The 21,092-nt window shown below is 50.4% G+C and overlaps 1 protein-coding gene across 4 annotated transcripts in view; it reads right to left on the minus strand.

Moving 5' to 3' along the window:
• SLC6A6 (solute carrier family 6 member 6) overlaps window positions 1-21,092 on the minus strand; it is a 77,084-nt gene that overhangs the window by 49,829 nt on the left and 6,163 nt on the right. For 3 of the 4 annotated variants that reach the window (XM_036332311.1, XM_036332312.1, XM_036332308.1), the window contains exon 2: window positions 15,721-15,757. The exons of the other annotated variant lie outside the window; for it this stretch is intronic. The gene's annotated coding sequence lies outside the window, so the exon portion shown is untranslated. The remainder of the gene's footprint in view (window positions 1-15,720; window positions 15,758-21,092) is intronic. 4 annotated transcript variants of the gene reach the window in all.

The following is a 21,092-nucleotide window of genomic DNA, read 5'->3' on the forward strand; positions in this document are numbered from 1 at the left end:
AGCCTTGGGGTGTAGTTGGAATAGCATCTCAGGTAGCTGCCCATGGCAGGACAGAGGGCAGGAAGAGGGGCAGGCAGCTAGACCAGGCCTGCAGCTCCCATACAAGGTATTGGGACCGTTCTAGCCCTCAGGGCTGTGGCACCTGCCAAGCTGGGGAGGTGGAAGTTTCAGGGACTAGGGCCTGGACTTGAGAGCAAACAAAGGCTTTGCTGTGAACACTGCTGGGAAAGGGGACTGCACAGCGGCCTCGCCAACCTGTAGGGACAACTGCAGATAAGCTACTTGGAGCAGAGCAGCCAATGAGCCTCCCTCCCTCCTTCCTTCCCACTGGTCACTCTGGGCAGCTGTGAAGAAAACCTTCAGGAGAGGAAGGTGCCCCCCATGATGGCTACAGCTGCAGAAATCAGACTGTGACCCCTCAACTACTCCTGGCAGCCTCAAAACCTCAGAGGCCGCTGAGTGCCTGAGACCCCTCACCAAGCCATCACTGAATGACACAGCAGCCCAGGACCCCATGCCCAGAGTTCACAGATAAGGAGACTGAAGCCTGCAAGGGGAAGGGTCTTGCCAGGAAGCTCTAGTCAGGCTGCTAGGGATCAAACCTGGCTCTGCTGTGTGACCTAGGGAGCCTGCTTACTATGCCTCAGTTTCCTCAGCAGAAAATGCAGCTGATAGTAGACCAGCCTCCCAGGGCAGAGGGGTGATCACATGAACTAACGCAAGTAAACCCCTCAGCACACAGCCAGGCACAGACAGGTGCATATTGAGATGCTATGCATGAGGGTGACCACCTATTCACACTGGAGCAAATCTCAGAGAAGTGCCTACTAGTAGGAAGGCAAGACAGCAGTGATCATTGTGGTTGCTCTCAGAGCATTCTAGAGCTTCCTCCCATGGCTGTCCAGTGTGCCAGGCCTCTGTCAACCTGGGTGAGCCTTCACCAGCTGCAAGTGCAAGGAGAAAGCCAAGGGCATTGAGTCAAGGCCTAGCGGGGAGGGGGAGGAGACTGCCTGGGCCGGGGTGGGGGTGGGGGGGGCGGGGTACTAAAGATGTCATTTCTTTCACAACATTATAGTGAGAGCAGATTGTATCTTTTTAAAATTTGGTAAAATAAAAAGTTTACCAGCCCCAGGGTAGGCCATTCCACTCCTCAACCCAGATTTGTGTTTTGAATGTGTACTAGTTCGTGCACTAGTTCATGAAATTCAATGCCAATAATGCGCCGATTTTGCAGGTGGGGGAACTGAGGCCTAGGTATAAGAGTTTCCAATGTTTCAACTCTGGACTCCGCATGTCCAGTTCCCTTTCCAGCCTGCTCTGACTTTGGATGCTTAGGACCAGCTCAACACCTTACTTATTGGGGAGATCTTTTCCAGGCCCAGGGAAATTACAGTCCCAAATCCCACGGAGGTCCTTGACCCCAAGGGAATGCCCTTCCTGGTTTCCCAGTGACCCATCGTCAGTCAGTGCAGAGGCTGAGAGGCTCCATCAAGGAAGGATTTGAACAGACAGAGGGTCCCCCTGGTGGTCTGGGGTGGGCAACCTGGGCAAGCACTTTCCAGCACGGGGAGCCAGGACCTGCTCCAAGCTGGACGCCTCTGAGAAAGACCTTGTTCCCACCAGGCCCCCAGCAGGACCACTCGGGTCAGAACTCAGAGGGCTCCCCTGTTTGTCCCCTGCTCCCTCTCCCACCAGGCAGACTCGGGTGCATCAGAGGCCTGTGAGGGTGCAGAAGATGCCCAGCACCTGGGCTCTGGGCCTCAGCATATCTGCTCATGAGGTCACAATGCCCCTTCCATCAAAGCCCAGGTGCCCAGAGACTGCCTTCTCCAGAAACATGCTGCTGACTGGGAATGTCCCTAAGCAGAACTAAAGCCAGAGAGATGGTTCCTAATCACAGAACTCACTGTCTCTATACACGGTTGCCTGGAGGTTGTGGGCTTTCACGGCTCAGTGCATTTCCACAGGCGGTTCCCGGCAGGCCCAGGAATGCACATCCCTGCTCTTCTCATCTTCAAATGCCAACTTCTCCAGGAAGTCATTCCCTGCCCCTCTCCCAGCTGAACGAGTAGCTCATTCCTCAGCTGCAATCCTCAAATCTTCCTCCTGTGGTCACATCTGCATCACAGGGTACCCTAGGGCAGGGGGTGGGCCTCCGCTCAGGAGGCAGCAAATGAGGAGGACCTGGACTGCTGTTGTTATAGCAACCATTGGTTCTTTTCCAGCTGTTCTTAAACCCTGGAAACAATAATTGCAGCTAACATTGTGTGCCTGGCACTTCGATGGGTACTCGGTATAATTCTAGCAAGTAGTAATTTTTTTTAATCATGCTAAATATTTTTATTTTTTTAAATTACTGATTATGGCTGCTCACTCTTCTCCTATAATTAGTCCAAGGTAATGAGACTTCATAGTACTTTCAGAATCTGATAGGATATAAGGCACACTTGGAATGCCTTAAATGAATGGAAAATCTTCCAAATACACGGCCAGTTACAGAGAGAAATGCCAGCTCCCTGGGTTAAGCACACATGTGTGCCGGGCTCAGTGTCTGGCATTTGGGTGCAGTGGTTTGCCCAGTCCTTACCAATGACTCCATGAGATGACGGATCTTACCCTATGAGGTTCAAAGAGGTTGAGTGACTTGACCAAAGGTGTACAGCCAGGAAGAGACAAGGGCTCCAGAGTCCTGGTTTCTCAGCCACTGCACTGGGCTCTGGGACGTCGCCTGGCTTTTATTCCAGAAAGTCCCCCTATTCACCTGAGGCTGGCAGGGGTGTCATTGTGCAAATCAACCAGTTGGGTTAGAATTCACGTCTCATGATGGACCCAGATCACAGGTATTTCCCCATCTTCAAGGACTGGGCTGCAGCCAGTCTCCACCACAGAACGCAGCCACCCAAACATCCACTTAGCTGAGGCTTTGTCCTAAGTGCTCCACAAAGATCTTCCCATTTAATTATGTATACCTGCTGGGATGACTAATACTGGCCTCTCAGGCCAGGAAGAGCTTTTAACTATTAAGTTCAGCCTGCCCAGAGCAATTAAGCAGCTATGTGGCTAATCTCAAATAATTGATGCAGGGAGGGGTGGAATCCAACGGTTCTGTCTCCAAGCCCAGGCCATGTTTGGAAGTGTAACTGCCCCGGTCCACCTCACTCCCGCTCAGCCCTGAGAACACCCCTACCTCCACACCTCCCCGGAGCTTTCTTTCCCTTACCCTGACACTCCGGTAAAGTGGCCCAACCAGGACTCGGTCAGTTTACTCATCCTATGGATAGCCAGCGATCTGGGAGCCTCCTTTTGCTGCTTGAGGGCAAGGATACCTGGAATTTAGGCCACAACTATAATTAGTTGAGAAATCTGTCCTTTTTAATTGACTCATCTATTTATTTGTTCAATCAGTTCCTACTGATGCCCAGATGGCCGAGTTCTAAATAATTCCTGCCCAATATTGTCACTGGAGAGGAGGGATCCTACTGGCCTCTCCAGCTTTGTTCTCTGAATTCCCCAACAGGCACCTCCCACACCCCTCGAGACTCTGTTCCCCAAGTACTCTTTGCCTAGTTCCACTTTTGCCTCTGCTGTGTCACCATAAAAGATTTTAGTTGGAACCTAACTCTGCCATTTGCCTGCTTAAGAAGTAGTGATCTCAGGAATGTCAATTCCCCCTGGGGCCTCAGTTGCATCATCATTGAAATGGGGCACCTCACATTACACAAGGGAAGGCACAAGGAAGTGCCTCAATGGAGGATTAGATTTGCTCTCAGGAGAAACAGTGTGGCCCTGAACAGGAAAAGATCAGCCACCTTTCTTGTCATGCAGTTAGTAAACACTAACTATACCCCTTTTCTCAGCTTCTCCCAGTGCTGAGAAAGGCAGACACAAACTGTTCTGTACAGCCGGGAAAATACCAAATAAACAGCTCAATTGGTGTTTTGTGTCAAACACGCAGCCAGTCCGCTGCCACTGCTGTCCCCTCCCAAGGTACTTTATATGCTCTAAAACCACGTGAGTCAGCAAAACTAGGTTAGACATCTCATTAGAGGGGGTTTCCTCCTGGGACCTCTGGCTGAGCCTGTGATTCTCCTACAAGTGTGTTTGAGTGAGGGCTGGGCTTTGTTTTTCTTCCTGAGCCAGTTGTCAAAACAACTAAACAGTCCTTACCTTTAAGGGCACCTGGAAGAATTAAATAAGAACTTGTGGTTTTAGGCTGGTTCCCCAAAGTGAATCAATACCAACCACTCAGCAGGGCATCTGGGTTCAGCAGGCTAGACCACCCCATCCAGCCCCTCTCCCTTCCCCAGAAGGGAACACCCAGCCACACCACCCCCTTATGCATGGGGAGTACCCACTTCACACTTTCACTCTGCCCTGCCTTTTCATGGGTGGTTTCCCTACCAGTAAGGCCCTTCGGTCTTGTGCTCACCTGGCATGAGCCTAGTAGAGGCCTCTCGGAGAGTTTCTAAACTTTGTGTACCCAAAGCATCTTCGAGAGACCCTGCCAATGGACAACCGATTTGTCTCCCCTGGGAGTTCCCAGCCTGGACAGAGTGAGACTCATTCATCTCCGGGTCCCCAGGACCCAGCCAGGACCTGAGCCACAGGAGGAGCCCATAACTCTCTGACGACAGAATGAACAGACTTTCAATTCTCAGTTTTCAGATGTTTAGAGGGTTTCTCCAAACTCGCCCTGACATCAAATTATTTTCACCAGGCCTTTCCCCAACTCAGCAGGTCTGGAAAGGTGTATGAAGGTCATAATGGACTGGAGAGGCCACAGGGCAAACAAAAGGTCTGCAACCTGGAACCTTAAAAAACAGGGGCTACTGTGTCTACATGAGATGATGGATGTCAGCTAAGCCTGCGTGGTAATCATTTCACAATCTAGGTAAGTCAAACATGCTGTATATCTATCTACCTTCAACTTAAACAGTGATGTATGTCAATTATTTCTCAATAAAACTAGAAATAAAAACTCACCGAATTTTAATGTCATTTATATGTTCACATATTAGTCTCCCCCATTAGACTGTGTAATTGTTCAATTTATCTTTTTAAAAAAGTTGGGGGCAGCCCTTCTCCCCAGAAACAGCCAGCAGGCCCAGTGCTCGGCCATGACACTTTCAGGCCTGGCCACACAGAGATCAACTGGCCCAGGGAAGGTCTCAGTGCCTAGAACAGTGATGGTGAATCTATGACATGCGTGCCAGAGGTGACACGCGAACTCATTTTTTGGTTGATTTTTCTTTGTTAAATGGCATTTAAGTATATAAAATAAATATCAAAAATATAAGTCTTTGTTTTATTATGGTTGCAAATATCAAAAAATTTCTATATGTGACACGGCACCAGAGTTAAGTTAGGGTTTTTCAAAATGCTGACACGCCGAGCTCAAAAGGTTCGCCATCACTAGCCTAGAAGCAGCCCCACCACCAACCCCCAGCTGGGGACCTCCCAGAGCTTCAGCCTTTCTAATTTTGTCTTTTAGAGTGAGAGGCTTCACTGAATATCTAGACTGTTTAACCCTAAATTATCCCTGAAAGCGCTTCATTACGGGTGTTAAGAAACATGAATATGAAATATTTGCGCCCTCGCCAGTTTGGCTCAGTGCATAGAGCGTGAGCCCATGGGCTGAAGGATCCTGGGTTGGATTCTGGTCAAGGGCACATACTTCGGTTGCAGGCTCGATCCCCAGCCCTGCTTGGGGCGTGTGTGGGGAGAGACAATCAATTGATATGTCTCTCACATCACTGTTTCTCTCTCTTTCTCTCCCCCTTCCTTCTACTCTCTCTAAAAATCAATGGAAAAATGTCCTTGGGAGAGGATTAAAAAAATAATAAAAAGAAATATTTGCATCAAGCTTTTTAATATATCAAACTGCTCTTTCCTACTAGTATATGTGCCGGTTAACCCAGTGGGCATCACAGTCCCCATTTTACAGTTGGGGCAACTGAGGCCCAACAGGAGATAGGACTTGTGGGAGGCCACATAGCCAGGATGCAGCAGAGCAGGGACTCTTCTCTAGACAATGCCAGAAAAGGAAGGGTGGTGCTGAGAGGAGCAGAGGCCTGACATCTCAAGGAGCTGTGTGACCTTGGGCAGGTCACTGCACCTCTCTGAGCCTCTAGGGGCTCATTTATAAGGAAGGATGGATGGGAAGGTGGAGGCAGACAGGGTCACGAGAAAGAGGGCTGGCTCCCATTCCCAGACCACCTACCTCCCTTCTCCACCCTGAGACAAGGCCCAGTCTCCTGCTTACACACTCTGACTGAGTTTTGGGGGCCTCTGTCCCACTTTGCAATCATAATGGTTTGTGTAATCATTTGTCTCTCCCCTCCTTCCTTGTTCCCCATTCTATCTCCACTGCCCAGCACTGTGTCTGGTATACAGTGGGAGCTCAATAAAAACTGAGTAAATAAATAAATGACTGAGTAAATGAATAAATGACTCAGTTCCTTCAGGTGTGAGATCATCACAGGACAGGAGAGGGTCTCGAGCAGCAGTCGCCAACCTTTCGGATCTCGCGGACCACCTGTTGGCTACCGCTGGTCTAGAGGGAATAAACCAGGAAGGGCAGCAGGGGCCTCCTGGGTAGCAGCCCAGGGGAAGAGAAGGCAGGTGGGGAGCCCGAAAGCCCATCACTCCTGTCTCCTACTCGGTGTGTCCCAGTGGCATCACCAGGCACCTCTCCGAGCCCGGCTTCTTCCCCTTAAAGCAGGGAACATTGTAACCTTCTCACAGGGCTGTCTCGGCTCGGATGAGTTCAGTTCTGGGGCATGTTAGGTGCTCAGGAAGCATCTCTATGTCAGAACTGGACTTCATAAATCAACTAGGCTGACACTTTGGTGCCTGGATGAGGAGACAGAGGCCCAAGGCAGCAGCGTCTTAGAGTCTCAGAGCAAAGAGGGCCAGGGCTGGGGCGACAGCCACTGGAACTAGATTCACGGGGACAGTCTGAAACTTCAAGAAGCAGTTCGTCATAGTTTCTGGGAATGACCTCCCTGGGCTGTTGGATAAATGAGGCTGCAGAGGTAAACTTGTCAGATTTAGCAAACACTGCACGGGACATACTTAGACTAAAAACATGAGTCATTGTTTGTCTAAAATTTGAATTTAACTGGGCGCCCTGCATTTTATCTAGCAACCTAATCCACAATATCTGGATGTGTTACCCTCCCCCCCCAAACTAGCACAAAAGAGGAGACCCAGGAAATAAGAGGAATTGAATACTCTAGCCGCCTGGTCTGAAACCTCCGCCTGAGTACAATGAAGAAAGTGGGGACCGAAGACCACACACTTTCCGAGCATGTAGGCATGCTCCCGTCCTTCTTCCCACCATGAAGCCGCTTCCTGATGGCTGCACAGACATTTCACCATCCCCTTGGCTCCTCCGTTTGCACATTTTTTCCAAAGCAGGTGTCCACGCCAAAGACGTCATGTCACGTTCCCGTCACATTCCACATCCTACTACCCTGACCCTGGACAGACATTGCCAATGGGTCGTGCAGTCCTTCCCATGGATCAGGACCCAGCCCTCGATTCCTCACTGGGACCCAATCTCTCTCTGGGCCCCAGTAACTTAGTGAACAAGAGAAAGGCCTCATGTGTGAGAGATGGTCAGGGCAGACAGGACACCAGAAAAGACTAAAAACAGCAAGACAAGCAGAGGCTCACAGCACCACCCGAGCCTGAAAATACGAATAAGAGCCACATCCCCCTCACTGTGGCAACACAACAGCCCTGGTGGGACTCCATCAAGCAAGAGCTCAGGATGATGTGGGAAGATGGCAGGATTTGGAGGTAAGAGAGCACCCACAAACGTGCAAGGTGAAGTGGGAGCTGAGTCAGGGCTGGGAATGAGGGGCAGAGGAGCAGACGACCCAAAACTACCCATGGCTGTTCCTAGGGACAAAGGCAAGAGGATGAGAGTGCTTTTTGGACGCTGAGGTGTCTACACAGGCCCACAGAGGTGTGCCACTGAGCTGCCAGGCTGAGGTGGGGGCCAGCCCTCTTCCTACGCACACAGACGGGGTGGAGGAGGCACATGCACTGTTGTCCCTTTTACAGTAAGCACCCAGCTCAGGGAGGGAGACCCCTCCCACCAGGGTACCCGGCTCCTGAAAGCAAAGCTGAGTTTCCATGGGAAGGTCAGCAGCTAACCTGAGGAAATGGTTCCAGACCCACGTTCCAGGTGAGCCCACCAGGTGCTGCGAGAGGCTCTAAGGCCCTTCCCTTGCTGGGGCTGAGTTCAGACTGTGAACTATACAAAAAGAGATTCTATGGGAAGTACCCTCATCGGGGGATCTGACCACAAATTCACATCCCAGGCCTATAACTTTCTTTAGTGGAAGGTTTTCAAGCCAGCCCTGCCCGTTGTTAGCACACCTCTAAAATGCATAGAGAGTAACCCTCTTTTCCAGACCCCTCAAAGGTGCAACCGCCCTCAAGGGAGCACAGCCTCTTAACTCCTCTGTACCTTGCTTTCTCGGACCTTGATGTAATTTTCCTTAAAGTCCCTCCTTAACTCCAAAGGCATCAAATAAACTGCAAACTGACATTCTCGGGAGCATTTGAAATTTGCTCCCCAGCATTGCTGTCAGTTTGGCTCAAATAAAATCTTAGATGAATTCTTTATAGTTTTGGACATTCTCACATCGACATGAAAGAGGGTACCCTCCCTGAGGGGTGCCCCAAGAGCAAAACCCCAGGCCCAGAGACTATCAGCAGCTCCGGGAGGCTCCTACTTTTGTGAGCCTGAGTTTCTGGACACAGATGGGAATCGCTCTCAAAAACTTCTCTCAGGTTTCAGACTGGGAAGCGCTGGTCTCTGAAAGGCCCTGTCAGTCTCTGAAAAAACCTCTGTGATGACATGATTTATAATAAGACGCATATATTTAATCTTCATCCCCATGCGTGGCATGGAGCGCTAAAAATCCTGGGAATTTGCTCTGGAGATCAGTTCCGGTATCTTCTGTTATGTTAATGAGGCAATTGGTAGAAGGTGGTCTAGGATGGGGCTGGTTGCTTGGAGAACCAATGTGATTCTAGGGTTGGAACTTTCAGTCCCACTCACAGGATCTATGGGGGAGGGAGAGGAGCTGGAGGTTGAACCAATGGCCAATGGCTAATGATTTCCTCTGTCATGCCCATGCTAGGAAACCTCCATAAAAAAAAAAAAAAAAAAAAAAAAGATGGGAAAAAAAGAAAGAAAGAAAAGGATGGGTTCCAGCAGCTTCCGGGGCCGGTGACTCTGGGAAAGTGGCTCGCTCGGCGAGCGTGGAAGCCCTGTGCTCCTTCCCCACACTGTGCCCTAGGGCATCCCTTCCATCCTGCTCCCCCGGAGGTACAGCCTTTTATAAAAAACCAGTGATCTAGTGAGTGAAATGTCTCTCTGAGCTCTGTGAGTCACTCTAGCAAAATAGAACCCAGGGGGAGGTCATGGGAACCTCCCATCTACAGCCAGTTGGGTCTTCGGTGACAACCGGGACTTGCAATTGGCGTGTGAAGGGGGAGGGGGCACTGCGCCCTTAATCTGTGGAATCTGACACTGTCACCAGGTCGATGGCATCAGAATGGAGTTCAATGAGAGGACACCCCCCTGGTGCGGGAGAATTGCTTGGTGGTGTGGGAAAACCCACACATTCGAATTGTAACCCCTTTCCTTGAAGAAGTCCCTGACTGACCCCTTGCTAAGAGCCAAGACAGGAAGATACACCCAAGGAATCTTCTCTCCACCTGAGACCCACGCTCTCCTGACACAGGTGCAACCAGAAAGGGAGGCGCCAGAATGCCCTGTCACTCAGAGGCCCTGCCACCCAGAGGCCCCATCGCCCAGCAGCTGCTGTGTAGGAGACTACACGCTAACGATGTGTGCTGACCTCAACCTGGCCACTGCCCTTTTGAGCCTCAAATTTCTCACCTGTTAGATGAGGATAGTAATAACGCTGTAAGATAATATAAGTATTAGAGATAGAAAACATTTTTGAGAATTGCAAAGGGCTATTATTGTCCATATATTCAGGCTACCATATATTTCTGAGCTAGAGGGGTCAGAAATAATTACAATAATGGTAGCAATAGGAATAGCAATTATAATAACTATCACTTATTGAGTAATTGCTATGTGTCCATCGCTGTACTGAGAACTGTCACAGTTTTTCTTCCCTGATCCTCACAACAACCAGAGAAGAGAGGTTCTACATCATTCTATATCATGTCTCCTTTGACAGAGGACTCTGGGGCACAGAGACGTTCACTGACATGACCCGAGTCCCACAGAGAGGTAGAGACCAAGTGACATTTACACCCAGACTCACTGGACATTAACCATACCTCTCCTCTCTCTAAATCATGTATTCATCAACCTGTGAGTGTGGCCCATTATTCATAGCATTGCCTGTTTACTGAGTTTTTATTTTCTTCCCCAAATGAGGAAGGCTAGCAGATTGGGGGCTACTAGTCTGGGTGGATTGCTTTAAATCCTCTACTCCCTAAAGCCCTGAAGGCAGGGACTCCCCAGGGAGGTGCCACCACTCCCTCTTGATGTCTGAGGGCTGTCATTTAGGGTGATTTCTGGAGGGTCAAAAATTTGGTGACACTGTGCCCAGCATCTTAAAAATACACAGTCCCTTAGGGTAGCAATTCCAATGTGCTGACCAGACCCACGTGTAGTATGTTCACTGCATTTGGTTTTGCAAGATGAAAAAGTTCCGGAGATTGGTTGCACAACACTGACAAACTGTACACTTAAAAATGGTTAGGATGGCAAATTTTATGTTATGTGTATTTTACCACAATTAAAAGTAGAATGGAAAAAAAAAGATGTTCACAGCAGAGTGGTTTATAAGAAAGAAAAACTGCAAAAGGCCAATCCCTCATCACTAGGGGATTAAACAATTGGTTTACCCAACAAATGAAAACCAATCTGAACAGAGCCAACAAACTGGGGGCCCTGGTCCAGATCCAACGCTTTTGTTTTTGTAAATAAAGTTTTACTGACACAAAGCTACACCCATCGTTTGCATATTGGCTTTGCATTCTAGCTACAATAGCAGAGGTGAGAACCCTTAAGAAGTTTGTGGACCCCTCACTTAGAAGACTCAAGACCCAGAAAAATGATCAGAAATATGTGAGGGAAGCGAGGGGGGGGGGGGGCGGGGGAGGGCAGGGAGAAGTTGGCTCCCAAGCATAGCCACACTGAGCGTTCACTTTTGAAAGAAAATTTTAAATTTTAAAATCATATATGGCTATATGATAGGCAGTCACGCAGACATGAGCAGAGCAAAGAGGAAGGGCCAGGTACAGAAGGTCACCTGGGTGGAAAGCCCCGGGTGCCTAGCAACAGGCAAAACTGGGAAAACTAGGACCTCGCCCCGAGGGTAATCTTTCCTCCCTAGCAAATCGTTGGTCATGAGGTTCGGACCCTCCCCTGACCTTTCCTCCCCTGGCGTGTCGCCAGTCATGCGGTAGACCCCCTTGGAGGAGGAATAGGGGCTAAAGAGTGGCTTCATTCGACTCCCATGCAGGCCCTTGCACAACACTCCCTTGAGCATTAACCCCCAGGAATAGGAATAACATCTAGGCCTCAGTGGTGTTCCAGCTCCAGGCCCAGAGGAGCAGTAAAACCAGACAAGCGAAGCCATGGCTGACATCAGGACCAGCACGAAGGGAACCTGGCCCCGCTCACCAAGCACGCCACTTTACCGGAGAATTGACTAATGACCCCTTGCCCTGGTGCCAACTAATAAGCGGAGAGCGTGACCCTGAAAGGGCACACCTGGAGAGCTGGTGAATCTTCCATGGAGAGCCTCTCCAAGGACCTCCCCTAAAACCCCCACCCTTATAAGCCCTCAGGACAGAGCACCCAATGCCATGCTCTCTAAGAGCACAGGAACCCTTCCCCTCTTTCCCCAGGCGATTTTTCCTGTCGCTCTTTTTCCTAAGCTCCAGGGCCCTTTGTAACTTGCTCCAGAGCCCACACAGCTCAGATGGCTCACATCTTCTACCTCTGTGACTTCCTAAATAAACTTTCTCTCATAGTTGGTCTTGGCTCTGAATTCTTTCTTAGCCAGAACTCAAGTACCCAGGTTGCTGGCTAGAGGTCTGGTCTGACGCCACTGGTCTAACACCTGGTGCCGTCCTCCCAGTCAGCTCTCTCTGGATGGTGGAAATTGGGATACGTTTTATTTTCTCCTTTTGACTTTTCTGTGCTCTCCAAATGTTCTGCATTAAAGGTATTACTTCCCAACGCTATAAAAATGATAATTACGTGACTCGATGGAAGTGTTGGCTAAGAGTACTATGGTAATCAATACATCAATACAAATGTATCACATTCACATGTGTACACCTTAAACTTACACAATGGTTTCCTATGTCAAAGATGTCTCAGTTTTTAAATCAGGTAACAAACAATAAATACCCTTCTCATTGCCTTGGCCCGTAGAGGTAGCTAGTGCTGACTCTGTGGCTTTTAACAATCACAAGTCTTGATAGTAGCAGCCTTACAACCTGGAAAGGTAGGGAGAAGGCCCCATGGGAATTCTCCTGACAGGTTCCCCTCTTGCTAAAATTACAGGACACCCAGGTGGGTGGATCTGATTTTCAGCTGGGGTGGGGTGGGGTTGCTCTAGGCCTCAGCTGTGTTTCAGCTCCAGGCCCAGAGGAGCAGTAAAGCCAGGAGTGGGGAACCTTTTTTCTGCCAAGGGCCATTTGGATATTTATGTCATTCCCTGGCCATACAAAATTATCAACTTAAAAATTAGCCTGCTAAATTTGGTCAAACATTTAATTAATTCACCCTTAATGCCTTGGCAGAGCCAGATCAAATGATTTTGGGGGCCTTATTCGGCCCGCAGGCCGGACGATCCCCACCCCTGCTCTAGGAACTCGTGCCAGGGAGATGAAAAGTGAAAATGTATTGGGGTACTTCGAACTGATTTTGTTAGGATGTTGAGTGCTTCAAAATTCCACTGTGATGACCATTACCCCAGATCCCGCACTCGCTGTTTTTCTAATCCTCCTGGTGCTGTTATTGTTTCGTGTTACAGATTACAGGTGGGGAATCTGAGGCTCAGAAGTTCAGTGACCCTCCCCTCAAGCTCACACAGCTGGCCCAGGGTGGAGTCAGGATTCGAACCAGGAACTGTCTGACTCTCCATCTCCTTGGGCTTTCCACTATATGGGCTGTCCTGCAGGAATAAGAATTTTGGCTGGTTCATTAATAACTCAGAGTCCCACATCATCACCTTGGCTGCGCACAACCCTGTGAGAGTCTTGTAAGCGATTATCAGCTCTTTTTTCAGATGAGAACCTGGAGATCACAGTGAGGAGGGCTGCAACCCAGTAGTGCTCAGACTTCAGGGATGACAGCTTCTGTCCTCTAAAGATACCTTCCTCTAAATCCCATGTTGCTTGTCATGTCAAAAGTAAACCCAGGAGGGCTGCTTGGAGGAGGCATCAGGCAGGCCTGAGATCAAACCCACCTGTCAGCCTCAACTACCTTGCCTATAAAATGAGTTCTCCCCCAGCATGGATGGGTCAGCAAGCCTCGGAAGAGCGGAACAGTGGCTGGTTTCTGTTTATTTCCTAAAAAGTCACCAGCCCTGGTGGGGGCCAGGCCCCTAGCGCAATATTCTCTTTATCTGAAAGCAGAACTCACATTCCAGCTTCTCAACAGCAGGCACCTGGCTTCCAGCTGCCCTGGGCTACTCATTAACCAGGACTGGCCCTCAGGAAGGGGCTGAAGTGGGAGTCTGCTCCCAGTCTGGGGGAGGGAGAGGGGAAGGCAGCGCTGGATGATGTTGGCACTGGGGTCAGACCAACCGGACTTCAAATCCTTCCTCGCCATGTGACCTAGGGGGGAGTCAATTCACCTCTCTAAGCCTCAGCTTCCTATCTGTATATGGAGATAAAGCCTGCGTCCACTTCACAGGACTACTGTGAGGAATGCATGAGCCGGTAAAGTGCCTAGCAGTGATCTGGAACAAGCACTCAATAAATGTCATCTGTCATTTTTACAAAAAGAATAACAGCACTCAAGTCAGAGGACTGTTGTAGGTTAAAATGTGCCTCTCAGCACCATGTTCAGCTGTTAAAGAGTTAAATGTCAGGGAGTATTCTTACTGGCATTTATGATGTTTATGGTGATGACTTTGGAGATGATATGAAGTGGGACAATTCCATGCCTACTTGGCAGCTGGTCAGAGAGGTGTCCTGAGCCACTAGGGACATGAGTGCCTGGCTGTCCACCTCTAATGTCACAGCATGAAGAACAGGTCTCCATGGGGTCAAGTGGACTGTGGCAGAGCACCCGGGTTGGGGAGACTTGGTGACAAGGACAGAATCAGGTCCACCACTGGCAGTAGCAAGCCAAGGGTCTTTGGGCCTTTTCTCCTAGTCCTGGCTTCCTCGATCACCCCAAATCCCAAACCTGGACCAGTGGGAGCTTGGTGAGGGGGCTTTCTCTTCCTTCCCCTCCCCATGCCCACCCCCGCCAGGAGAAATTACTGCCCAGGAAGCCAGGATTTTCCAATTCCAGAGCAGAATCTACTGGGAGTCAGGGCTATCGTTTTTCTACAAGAAATGAGGAGAGAACAGAGCCCAGAAGATGGTGAGGACATGAGTTATTATTTTTGAAACTGTGGTTTCAGTTTCATGCGCGTGTACGTGTGTGAGCACATGCGGCATCCTGTCGTAAAATGTATTTCTTATTGACTGTCACAACTACAAGACTCTGAAAGTCCCAACAGCCAGATCGTTTTACATCAAGGCAAATAAGGCATCTGCAGAAAAGCGACTGAGTCAGGCTCCTGCCCCATCAACCCCCTTTAGAAACAGCGTTGGGATCCTGAACGACTAAGTAAGGGGGGGTGGGGGAACTTCTGTAAATGTCAGGATACGATCAGCAAAAGCGAGATGTCATTAAGGTCTGTAGATTAGATAACAGAGCTGTGCCAGTAGTAAACGTCCTGGGTTGATAATTATGTGCTTACATAAAAGGACAAATGGCCTTGTTCTTATGAAACACATGCTGAAGGGTTAGTTAGGGGTAAAGGGGCATCTTGACTGCAAAACCCCCAATGAGAGAGAGAGAGAGAGAGAGAGAGAGAGAGAGAGAGAGAGAGAGAGAGAGAGAGAGAGAGAGGGAGAATTAAAGGGACTATCTTTATACCATAGAGAGAAATAGATGATGCCAAAGTGGCACATGTTGACAATGAGAAAATCTAAGTGAAGGGTATATGGGAATTCACGGTAATATTCTTGCAACTTTTCTGAAGGGCTTCACTTTTTTAAAAATAAAAAGTTTAATGAAGAGAAAGTTGGGATAGCAGCCCCGATTCCTGGAACATCCTGTCTGTGCCAGAAGCCAAGCGGATCACCCTTTCACACGGGTCCGACCCCAACCCTCAGAATCAGCTCGGCAAGGACCCCATCACTGCTTGGTGGCAAAGCCAGGATGGGAACTAGGCCAGGACTCCAAAATCAGTGCTTGGCCCATTTGCAGGGCTGCCTCCCTGGCACAGACTGGCACAGGTAGCCAACCCGGGCTATGGACCTGCCACCCAGAGGTGACACCATGTGGATAAGGTCCCATGGCCTGGGTCTGCCTTCCCCTCTCAGAGCCTGGAGTAAACACCAAGCTCCGAGGCACCACACCTCATGTCACGGCCGAGTTGGCATAACCCATCGCTGTGGGGAGAGCTCAATGCCACTTACGTTTGGAGGCTCCTCAGAAAGGGCTGCTGCTCTGGACCTATCACAATGAGTGGAAGCAAAGAAGGAAAGATCTGGTCAGGTTGTGACTTGTGACTATACACAGGACTCAGTCTTCTTCCAGATGTGACCACCCAGCTCACACATGCTAGGAAGGGCCCCCAACAGCACACAGCGGGGACAGAAAACTGGGGTGCTGAGGCGCTCCTGCACACTCACATGCTCCCACACAGACACACTTGCTCACACGCCCCTCTCCTGGGTGCAGTGTCCCTGAAACTGTCCGCCGGTAGCCTGTGCTGGGAGGAGCAGATGGCCCAGCCCAGCATTGGGAGGAGATGGTTCTTCTTGCTGCCTAAGCTGCATACCTCGCCCCCCCCCCCCTGCCCCGAGCCCCGATCAAAATGCCCACACTCCTGTGGGCACCCCACCAGCCCAGTCATGTGCCCAGGTCTGGGACTGGCTGTTTGCTGCAAGCAAGGGGACATGCCAAGGTCAGATAGATGAGCTTCAAGGCTCTAGAGACCCCAGATTCTTGGAAAATACTTATCAACTATTTAGAGGCTCTGAGATTCATGTGCCAAGAAATCTGTTGAACTGTGCTGAGCCAAGCAGTCCCCAAACCTGAATGACCACCAGCTGGGAGGCTCTCCTGGTTTGCTGGAATACGAAAATGCAGAAATCCAGGAAATGGTTCCTTAACAACTAAGATCTTACATTTAAGTGCAATGGCAGAGGGCCTCCAGGCTAGGGCCTTCCCATTCTTCATGCGTTTGCAGCCCAACCCTTACGCCCTCTTTCTCAGCCTCAGAAAAGGTCTCAGAAGTCTAGAGAGCTCCCTGTCCCCCAGATTAGACAACCTCATGGCTATGTTAGGGCCCCCACAGTCAAGGCATTGAGAACACAGTAGTGAACAAGACAGCCGAGGTCCCATAGAGCCTGGAACCCATGGTAAAGGCCAACATGTGACAAAGATGTCATGGAGCCTTTATTTTCTGGGTGGACACATGTGACGGCTGGGGTGGATTAGAAATGTCTCCAACTCATGTGGGGGGTGGAAGTAGCGATGTGTACCTTACTGCCCTGGATAATATCAAGGAAAGAGAGACAAAGGAAAAGATGAAGGCAGCATGTTTAATACACAATCACAAGCACAGCAGCGGGGGAACCAGAGGAAGGAGAGTGTAATTCCCTCTGGGGCTAGACCTTAGCCGTTGCATGAAGCCAGCCCAGCTCAGAGAGGAAAATAAGAATGGCACTAAATCCCTGTAGTTCTAGTGGACTGGCAACCAGGTCCCTTCTTCTAGGGACAGCCCACATAAATCCCACTGGGAGACCCACACATGCCTGCTCTCAGTCTATAGAGTTTTGGGTGGGCCCACTTTCCACTTACAGGGGTGGGCATGTGAGCCAGGCCTAGTCCATCAGAGGGGCTGTCACAATTGGCTCAAGGACAGGCACATGACTAAGCCTGGACAATGACAGTGATGACAGGAGTTATGCTAAAAATATTGGGGGAAAAGAAGGCTCTTTTTAAGCTGAGATAGCTATGGGAGGGGGAACACCCTGCAGCTGGGAGCACCTCAAGGAGAATGGAACCAACAGAGGAGGGATATGGAGCCCAGGAATGGAGAGAAAGGAGTCCCCGTAACAGCCCACAACACCTGGATCCAGCCATGCCTGAAGCATGACCCTGGGGCTTTCAGGTAAAGGAGCCAGTAAATGTGTGGTATTCTTTTTTTGTTTTGTTTTATTTTTTAAGTTAGTTTGAACTGATTTCTGCCACTTGCAACCCTAAGAATGGAGACCTATGCCCTGCTTTGAATGGGCTGGGTAATTTCATGCATGCCTCCTTCTCTGACACTCAGGCCATCAGAAAAGTGGGGTACAGATGGAATGACATCTGAGGTTCCCCTACAGCGGTGTTACTCTAGTTACCAAGAAAGCCTATTGCGAAGGTTAGGACTGTGTACGTACCTTCCCCAGTACAGAGAGATGCCAGAGAAATCAGCCCTTCTCAAAGCTAAGCCTGGAGGGCTTGTTAAAACAGAGCTGGGCCCACCCCAGGTGTGAGTGAGCATTCAAACAAGCTCCCAGGTGATGATGACTGCTGGTCCAGTGACCACATTTTGAGGACCTAGATTCTAAATCTTTTCTACTCTTCTTGGTAGCTTGGGGCAGGTGCCAGTGCAAAATAAAGCCCCAGCCGGGCAGGAGACCAAGGTCGCTCGGTCTTCAGAGCAGACCCCCAATTAAGAAAAGTGCCTGTGTGGTTTGAGGATGAGCCAGTCTTTAAACAACGAAAGTAACAGGTCCCAGCTGAGGACCATTCCATTGCCCACCCTTCCGGCCAGCCCTCCACCCTGGCATTTATCCAAGTATTGGGGAGGCTGTCAGGGACATGGAGCCTCCTTGGGCTCAGCAGGCTCTTCCAGGAGCTGTGAGCATCCCCCAGCGGCTCTCGGCACCAGGCAGCCTGCCAGCACCAAATCCCGCTGCGGGCCTGGGCCTGACACACTGCCTGGGCTGCCTGCTGTCAGCACGGCCTGGCGGGCCCTGGGCTCTCCCTGATTTACATCCGACTTGGCTGCCTTTAGAAGCCTCCTGTGGCTTTTGGACCAGGGACACTGTTCAGTAGAAAAGGGCTTCCCCACCAGCATCCTTTCCAAGGTGGCACGGGCCCAGAGGGTCTGGCCTGGCTCAGCTGCCTCCCAGCTGTGTGACCTTGGGCGAGTTACCTGCTCACTCTGGGGCCCCAGCTTTTTATGTGCATAATGGGAACAATGGTATCTTTTGTGGTGATTAGAGAAATGGTGCTTACAAGGCCCTGAGCCTGGTCTTCAGAGGCAGCAGGGGCCCCACAGCTGCGACTTATCTCCTGGACTCAGAGCGGTCCCAGACCAGCAGCACTGGTGTGGCCAGTGCTGGTTAGCAATGCAGAATCCAGGCCCCATCTTAGTCCTTCTGCATGGAAAGGAGCATTTTAACAAGATCCCAGGTGAGGTCTACAGCTCCCAAGTCTGAGAGGCCCAGGTATGTTATTATTGTGGTTGCAGCAACCCAAGACAGAACCGAGCCAGGGGTGGGCCTGAGGGCGGCAGGCAGGTGTCAGAGGTGATGAAATGTTGAGGGGACAAAACTTCTCCCATGTCCCTGAGCCCTGTGATGGCTCAGAGAGGGGAAGAGACACAGGCGAGGTGTGCCCTACAATGAGACTTAGTAGGTTTGGGTCACAGGAATCAGCGACAGTAACAAAATTTACTGAAAACATTCCAGGTCCCAGATTTGGGGCTTTCAGCAGAATCTGGCTGCCTCTGTTTCTCTCCACAAAAGGCTGAACCTTTTGCATGCAAGGAGGCAAGTTAAATGGCCCTCTGCCTGGAGCGAGCTGCCCCCAACTCCCAGCAGAGATTGGCAAAGGGGCTGCCCTGGAAGGTTCATGCCACAGCCTGGGGGGAGGAGTGTGGAGCCGCCTGGATTTCCCCAGCTCTAGCCTTGAACTGCCCTAGGAAAGTGCTAAGGGTCCCCCTTCGAGGGCTGTGGATGGAAAGGCTACTGAGCTGAAGTTCCTGAGTTACGTCCCCTCCACTTCCACTGGGATCCACCTGCACACACAGCCATACCTGCCATACCTGCCATACCTCCAGGGCCAGCGCCAGCACACTGCGGGGTGGGGGAGGGCGCTGCCCTGCCGGCTGCGGTCACAGAAACCAGATGACCAGATGCAGATGCAAGAACATCCCAGGCTGAAAAATATTGGCTCAAATTGATAAAACTCTGTTGACAGCACAAAACAGACCCGTGGACAAGAGCTGCCTCTGGAAGACCATGCTGTTGTGATTGGTACCCATTTTTTTTTTCAGGCTTGAAGCGCCAATCCTTTTAAAACAACCCACACCTTCCACTGGTGAGAAGTGGAAGACACAAACAAATTCTGCTCAGTACCACTGGAGAGAGGCTGGCAGGTTTGGGCGGGGGAAGAGGGTGTTCTTTTTCTTTGTTTTTTAAGGTCTGCTCTAATCCATATTCTCCTAAGAAGGGTAGCAGAAAACCCACTTTGTTCCCCAAGGAAACGTTTTTTACTAAAAGCCTGTGCCACAGCTCTGTTCAGAGCATCTCAAACTCCAGGCCCCAAATCGGGAGGGTCCTTTCAGAGGAGGACTAAGACATCTTGAAAACCTACAGGACGACAATAGCATCCTTAAAGGAACCCAACCAGAGTAGCACCCCACACAGTGATGTCAGGTGCTCCCCAACAGAGAAAAGAAAGGGTGTTTCCCCCTTTTACTCAGCAGGTATTTCCCCAAAAACACAAAGATTCCTTACAAATTAGTAGTGAGGACCAGAGAAGGGAAAGGACTCGCCTTGATCACACCACAAGCCAGCAGCCAAGGCCCCCCAAACCCTGGAGTCCCAGAACCCCTGTGATAATTCATTAAATTACTTTGTGCTCAGCTTTACGAGGGCACGATTTGGTCTGTCTTGGTGACCTGCCACATCGCCAGGGCCTAGAAGGAATAAATATTGTTGCATGGGTGCACAGTGATGGGTGCATCGAATTTCCAAGCCTGGACCCACTCAGATGTTTAAACTACAGGCTCTCATTTCAGGGTTCAGGGAATCAGAGGGATTTTGTGTGTGTGTGTGCTGAGGACCCCCCTGAACACCAGGCCCTATGCTGGAGCATCACCCCCCACCAACCATCCTGTCACCCCAGGTCCCGTGGGTAGATTAAAGGCAAGCCCACAGAGACCTGAACTCCGCCTTACAGGGGCGCTCAGAGCAGGGTGAAGTTGTAACCTTTCTGAGGCTTACTATGCATCAGGCCTCATTAAGGGGTTCGAGGAAAGCTTCATGAAGTAGGTGGCAGTACAGAGAGATGCCCAGGAGGCATGGAGGCTGATGAGGAGGGTCTGTATTGAGCTGTGGTTACATTTGCCCAGAGATGAGATTCCAGGTGCCATCTGGTAATAGAATGAATGTCCTTGACTTCATGGACTGAGTGCCTCCATGAGGGCTGAGCCACCATCATCTCCGGGTGCCGATCAGCTACGCAGCAGGATGGCAGAGCCTTCCACACCAGCCCCTTCTGGTGCCCTCCATCCACTAAGCAGGACTCTGCTGATGCCCACTGGCCAGCTTCACCCCTCCACCAAGCAGCGGGCAGCCTGGCCCACCGGGTTAAGGTCTTTCTGCTGGAAAGGGGATGGTGAAACATGGCACGAATTCACTCATTATTTTTATTTTGTGCAAAGAAAAGCCATGGCATAGGTGGGACTCCCAGAGCTTGTTGGAGCCACCCTGTGGCGATGCGGTCCAAGACGCCACTTAATGGGGGGAGGCTGAAGCTCAGAGGAGCCAAGGAAGACCCAAGG

The sequence above is a fragment of the Myotis myotis genome, unplaced genomic scaffold (assembly GCF_014108235.1).
Source record: "Myotis myotis isolate mMyoMyo1 unplaced genomic scaffold, mMyoMyo1.p scaffold_m19_p_13, whole genome shotgun sequence".
Classification (NCBI taxonomy): Eukaryota; Metazoa; Chordata; class Mammalia; order Chiroptera; family Vespertilionidae; genus Myotis; species Myotis myotis.